This window comes from Rattus norvegicus, chromosome 20, assembly GCF_021556685.1.
Source record: "Rattus norvegicus strain SHRSP/BbbUtx chromosome 20, alternate assembly SHRSP_T2T, whole genome shotgun sequence".
NCBI lineage: Eukaryota > Metazoa > Chordata > Mammalia > Rodentia > Muridae > Rattus > Rattus norvegicus.
The window spans coordinates 38,527,373-38,533,835 of record NC_141553.1 but is presented as its reverse complement, the minus strand read 5'-3'; the positions used below and the strand labels follow the sequence as shown (position 1 = coordinate 38,533,835).

General features: G+C 48.4%; 1 pseudogene; it reads left to right on the top strand.

The window, feature by feature from the left end:
- Nucleotides 1–1,944: 1,944 nt before the first annotated feature.
- On the top strand, nt 1,945–2,988 carry LOC147998665 (uncharacterized; annotated as a pseudogene).
- The last annotated feature ends 3,475 nt before the right edge of the window (nt 2,989–6,463 follow it).

The window sequence follows — 6,463 nt, the reverse complement described above, 5'->3', positions numbered from 1 at the left end:
TCTTCCTTGGGACTAAGAACTGCTGCACTTCTTACCAATGCCTTATGCTTAGCTGTGAGTTGACTAACAAACCACCCATTCTATATGTACTCCTAGCACATTTGTTTAGTTTACTTTTGTTTTGTCTTGCTTTGTTCTACTTCCCATTGCATTCAATAAAGGTTTGCATTGTTTGTTTGTTTGCTTGCTTGCTTGTTTGCTTGTGTGTTTGTATGGGTGGTTGAATTGGCTGTTTGGTTTAGGCATGAGCTTTCCAATTCAAAGGGTGGTAAGACTTGGGAAGGCAGTGAGGCAGGATGAGAGGTCTGAAAGGGAAATAACAAGGAAAGCTGATCAGTGTTCAATGCAGACATGGCACTGTTTGCTAAAGCAAACAAGCAGGGAAAATGTCAACCTAAAGAAGAGTGTGTGTAAGGACACAAAACTGTAAATGAACATCATCCTGGAAATGGAGTGCAACCAAAGTATCGTGAACAATTCATTCCAGGATTGACACTGATTCAATCAGACAAGCCGAATACCTTCCTCCTCCCACAGTGAGGTGTATCCCACACTCTCAGGTATCCGTCTTTTATCCTTGAGTTTCCCAAGCCTAGCACGGCCCTGCATTCCATAATGTGAGGTCCCTCCAAGCCCACCTGAAGACTGCAATTGCCTAGAGGTAGGCAGTTGTCCTTGGGTGCATGCAGCCACATTGCCTCAAGGAGCATAGGGCTTATACAGGTCTTTCAGCACAGGTTTTGAGTCTTTTGTTCCACATTCACACGTCAGACTTGCTGGCCCGGTTTTTGTGTATGCTCGTGTGTGTGTGTGTGTGTGTGTGTGTGTGTGTGTGTGTTATTTGTATTTGTGTTATTTGTGTGTGTTTGCATGTGCATGTGTGAGTGTCTGTGTGTGTGCTTGTTTTGTGTGTGTGTTATTTGTATTTGTGTTATCTCTGTGTGTGTATGTGTGTTTGTGTGTGCGTGTGTGTGTGCTTTGTTGTGTGTGTGTGCTATTTCTATTTGTGTTATTTGTGTGTATATGTGTGTCTGTTTGTGTGTGTGTGTGTGTGTGTGTGTTTGCGCCTGTGTTTCATGGAACATGTTAATTGTGAGAATTCCTGAAAATCTGGCCCAACTGGTCTGACAGTAAATACATGAATACGCATTCCCGTATCTCTACATGAACTATTGTGGTTTTCGTCCTATTTGCCTGTGTAAAAGACTTTCTTTCTGCATGTGCTATTCTCTTCTCTAGGTTAAATATTGTTCTGTTGCTCCCAACTACCACCTAGCCCTACAAGCAGGAAGGAAGTGCCATGACTTGCATGACCCCTGGAAGTGATGTCCTTGGGTCTCAGAACATGTGGTTGGGATCCTCAGTTGGGTGTCTTCTCTTTCCAACCTGTGTGGATCCAGATGGGATGAGATCAGCACGGATTCAACTTGGCTAGTGATACCACCTAAGGCACAGTCCACTCTGCCTTCCTCTTCTGAAGCCGGCTTACCACCTCCACTATTTCCTGGATACTCTGCCCAAAGCCAGGAAGGACCTATGGTGCTCCCTCCTTGGACGATCTGTCTGCTGGATTCTTGATTCCTAGGACATTTATTGTGCTTCCTTGTTCTGTGTCCAGAATGGCATGCAATGGACTGCGAGACTTTGGGAGAGACTTTGCTGAGTCTGATAGGTTTCTTGAGGTCTTGTTCCGGGTCTCCTGTTCTCAGGTGGGAGGTGTGGCAGGTGTAAAGCGTCGTTGCATGACCTTGATTCAAGGGTCTGGAGTCGACTGTAGCCCACGGCTCCTTTCGAGTGGGCGGAGCTCCGGGAGCAGAGAGAGAGGTATTTAAGGGCAGGGGTCCCAGCCCTACGGCTGGCATTTGCTGAAGCTTGTGCTTGCTCTGGAGCGGTCCTGACTATATTCTCCAGCTTGAGGACTCCTGGCATCGAATCCTTAGGAGCATGGAAGCTGGAAGCAATGTGGATAGCAGCTGTGTGCTGCGGGAATCCCGGCGCAGGAAGACGGTTTGGCAGGCCTGGCAAAAGAAGGCCCTGCTATCAGCTTTCAGCAAGAACAAATACCCGAGCTTCTGGGACAGGCAGTAACTGGCCAGGCAAATACAGCTCCCTGCGTCCCGCATCCGAGTGTGGTTTCAGAACCAAAGAAGTCGCACTGGAGAGGTGAGGCACGGCCCAAAGCGGTCCAGCAGAGGCTCCATTCCGCTAGCCTCCCAAGAGCTCGAGGAAGGGTTTGGCTCCAGGTCACAAGGTAGCAGCATGCCCTCGGACAGCAAAAGGCCTCGCACTCGACTCAACTTGCAACAGCGCAGGATCCTAGTGCAAGCCTTTGAGAGGAACCCGTTGCCAGGCTTTGCTACCAGGGAGCAGCTGGGCCAAAGGACAGGTTTGAATGAGGACACGATCCACATATGGTTTCAGAACAGAAGAGCGCGGCAAGCCTGCGCTCCAGATCAAGATGTGCCTGCTTCACAAGTGCAGGATGTGGCAACTGGAGGTCTCAGTGGCAAGGATGAGGCAGCACCGGACAACCTGTTATTGATGGCTGCTGCAGGAGGTGTGGGCATGGAGAACTCGAGCTCCAGCGACCAGCCCCACTTCCACGAAGAGTCCAGCATCCCCAAGTGGCACTGCCCGAAGGACGAAGCCAATCACAGACAGCCACTCAAGCATACGTGCCAGGAACTCTGGAACTCCTCCTTGATGAACTGCTGGAAGAAGACCAAGTGGAGGGTGACAGGCCATTCCCTGTGGATCTGGATGGAAATCCTGGTGGCAAGGAGCACGGGGTTGTCCAGGAAACCATCTTGCAACTGGCTGCCACGGACTGTGTTTCCAAGGAATCCTCAAGTTATAGCGACCCAACCAATTTCTCCAGAGAGTCTCAGCTACCACAATGGGCACAGCCTGAAGGACAAGGCCAAGAACAGGCTCTCACTCAGGGATGCAACAGGGGCCCTCTGGAACTCTTCCTGGATCAACTGCTGATGGAAGTTCGAGTGGAGACGCTCTCCCCAGGCCCTGTACATCTGGAAGGTGCAGTTCAGCAAATGGATGCAACACCTGAGCTGCCTCTCTCTCAAGAAGAATATGAGGCTCTGCTGGATATTCTCTGAGTCCCAGCCTGGAAGCTCCTATCCAGAAGACACCCGCAATCAACACTTGAGAATGTAGACAGCCCAAAAAGTAAATGCATCAAAACCCCTATTACAGTGGGTGCTTTCGATGGAAGGCATCTTGCTTACTAGAAGGAGGAAATGCACGTGGGTTTTCCATGTGCAGTGCCTACATGAGGACCCTGGGATGAGGAAACGGGCTCTGAGCATGGGATTCTGCTGAAGGAGCACAGGGCAAGATCACCAGGGACTCCTAAAACATCAAGGAGGCCTAATGAAAAGCCCAACTGACAGAACACACCATTGAACTGGCTCCAGCAGACTCCAGGAAATCTCATGGGTCACCAGGTATAGGCTACACATCTCAGGACACTGAACCAGGAAGGAGTTATGAAGACTTCTTCCTTGGGACTAAGAACTGCTGCACTTCTTACCAATGCCTTATGCTTAGCTGTGAGTTGACTAACAAACCACCCATTCTATATGTACTCCTAGCACATTTGTTTAGTTTACTTTTGTTTTGTTTTGTCTTGCTTTGTTCTACTTCCCATTGCATTCAATAAAGGTTTGCATTGTTTGTTTGTTTGCTTGCTTGCTTGTTTGCTTGTGTGTTTGTATGGGTGGTTGAATTGGCTGTTTGCTTTAGGCATGAGCTTTCCAATTCAAAGGGTGGTAAGACTTGGGAAGGCAGTGAGGCAGGATGAGAGGTCTGAAAGGGAAATAACAAGGAAAGCTGATCAGTGTTCAATGCAGACATGGCACTGTTTGCTAAAGCAAACAAGCAGGGAAAATGTCAACCTAAAGAAGAGTGTGTAAGGCCACAAAACTGTAAATGAACATCATCCTGGAAATGGAGTGCAACCAAAGTATCGTGAACAATTCATTCCAGGATTGACACTGATTCAATCAGACAAGCCGAATACCTTCCTCCTCCCACAGTGAGGTGTATCCCACACTCTCAGGTATCCGTCTTTTATCCTTGAGTTTCCCAAGCCTAGCACGGCCCTGCATTCCCTAATGTGAGGTCCCTCCAAACCCACCTGAAGACTGCAATTGCCTAGAGGTAGGCAGTTGTCCTTGGGTGCATGCAGCCACATTGCCTCAAGGAGCATAGGGCTTATACTGGTCTTTCAGCACAGGTTTGGGTCTTTTGTTCCACATTCACAAGTCAGACTTGCTGGCCCGGTTTTTGTGTATGCTCGTGTGTGTTTGTGTGTGTGTGTGTGTGTGTGTGTGAGTGTGTATGTGTATGTGTGTGTTATTTGTATTTCTGTTATTTGTGTGTGTTTGCATGTGCATGTGTGAGTGTCTGTGTGTGTGTGCTTGTTTTGTGTGTGTGTTATTTGTATTTGTGTTATCTCTGTGTGTGTATGTGTGTGTGTTTGTGTGTGCCTGTGTGTGTTTGTGTGTGCGTGTGTGTGTGCTTTGTTGCGTGTGTGCTATTTCTATTTGTGTTAATTGTATGTGTCTGTGTGTGTGTTTGCGTGTGTGTGTGTGTGTGTGTGTGTGTGTTTGCACCTTTGTTTGCATTTAACATGTTAATGGTGAGAATTCCTGAAAATCTGGCCCAACTGTTCTGACAGGAAATGCATGAATGCGCATTCCCGAATCTCTACATGAACTATTGTGGTTTTTGGCCTATTTGCCTGTGTAAAAGACTTTCTTTCTGCATGTGCTATTCTCTTCTCTCGGTTTAATAGAGTTCTGTTGCTCCCAACTACCACCTAGCCCTACAAGAAGGAAAGAAGTGCCATGACTTGCATGACCCCTGGAAGTGATATCCTTGGTTCTCAGGACAAGTGGTTGGGATCCTCAGTTGGGGGGTCTTCTCTTTCCAACCTGTGTGGATCCAGATGGGATGAGATCAGCACGGATTCAACTTGGCTAGTGATACCACCTAAGGCACAGTCCACTCTGCCTTCCTCTTCTGAAGCCGGCTTACCACCTCCACGATTTCCTGGATACTCTGCCCAAAGCCAGGAAGGACCTATGGTGCTCCCTCCTTGGACGATCTGTCTGCTGGATTCTTGATTCCTAGGACATTTATTGTGCTTCCTTGTTCTGTGTCCAGAATGGCATGCAATGGACTGCGAGACTTTGGGAGAGACTTTGCTGAGTCTGATAGGTTTCTTGAGGTCTTGTTCCGGGTCTCCTGTTCTCAGGTGGGAGGTGTGGCAGGTGTAAAGCGTCGTTGCATGACCTTGATTCAAGGGTCTGGAGTCAACTGTAGCCCACGGCTCCTTTCGAGTGGGCGGAGCTCCGGGAGCAGAGAGAGAGGTATTTAAGGGCAGGGGTCCCAGCCCTACGGCTGGCATTTGCTGAAGCTTGTGCTTGCTCTGGAGCGGTCCTGACTATATTCTCCAGTTTGAGGACTCCTGGCATCGAATCCTTAGGAGCATGGAAGCTGGAAGCAATGGGGATAGCAGGCTTTGCTACCATGGAGCAGCTGTGTGAGAGGATAGGTTTGCCTGAGGACACGATCCACATATGGTTTCAGAACAGCAGAGCGCGGCAAGTCCGAGCTCTAGATCAAGATCTGCCTGCTTCAGCAGTGCAGGATATGGCATTGGAGGTCTCAGTAGCAGGGATCATGAGGCAGCCCAGGATATCTTGTTTCCACTTGCTGCTGTAGGTTGTATGGTCATGGAGTACTCGAGCTCTAGTGAACTGCCCACCTCCTGCAGAGAATCCCACCATTCCCAATGGCACAGCCAGAAGAACCATGCCAAGCAGAGACATATACTCAAGCAACCCGCTCAGTCCTTCCAGAGCTCCTCCTTTATGAACTGCTGGAAGTAGGTCAAGTGGAGGATCATGAGCCACTCTCTCTTAATCTGGATGGAAGTTCTGGTGGCAAGTAGCACGAGGGTGTCAGGAAATCTTTTGCAACCTGTGCCCAGGATTGTGTTTCCATGGAAAACTCGAGTTCTCGCGACCCATCCACTTTCTGCAGATAGTCTCAGCACAGTCAAAAAGACCAGGCTAAACACAGCCTCTCATTCAAGCATGCAACAGTGGCCCTCCTCACCCCTCCCTGTTCAGCTGCTGACTGAAGTCCAAGTTGAGAAGTATGCCCCAGTCCTTTGGATCTGGAAATACAAGGTCGCAAATGGACACAATTCCCAAGCTGCATCTCACTCTAGATGAGAGTAATGGATGATTTATCTAGTACATCTTACTCTTAGTCATATATGTATTTGAGGGATATGTCTTTAGGATTGGAGTTGTGAGTACTGGTTTGGTATCGCCTCCATATAGGTAAAACACACACCTGCAAACAGCACTACCTATCACATATAGCAATATAGTCCTTCCCTTAATGGCAAATTCATTTACACTTAAATGGC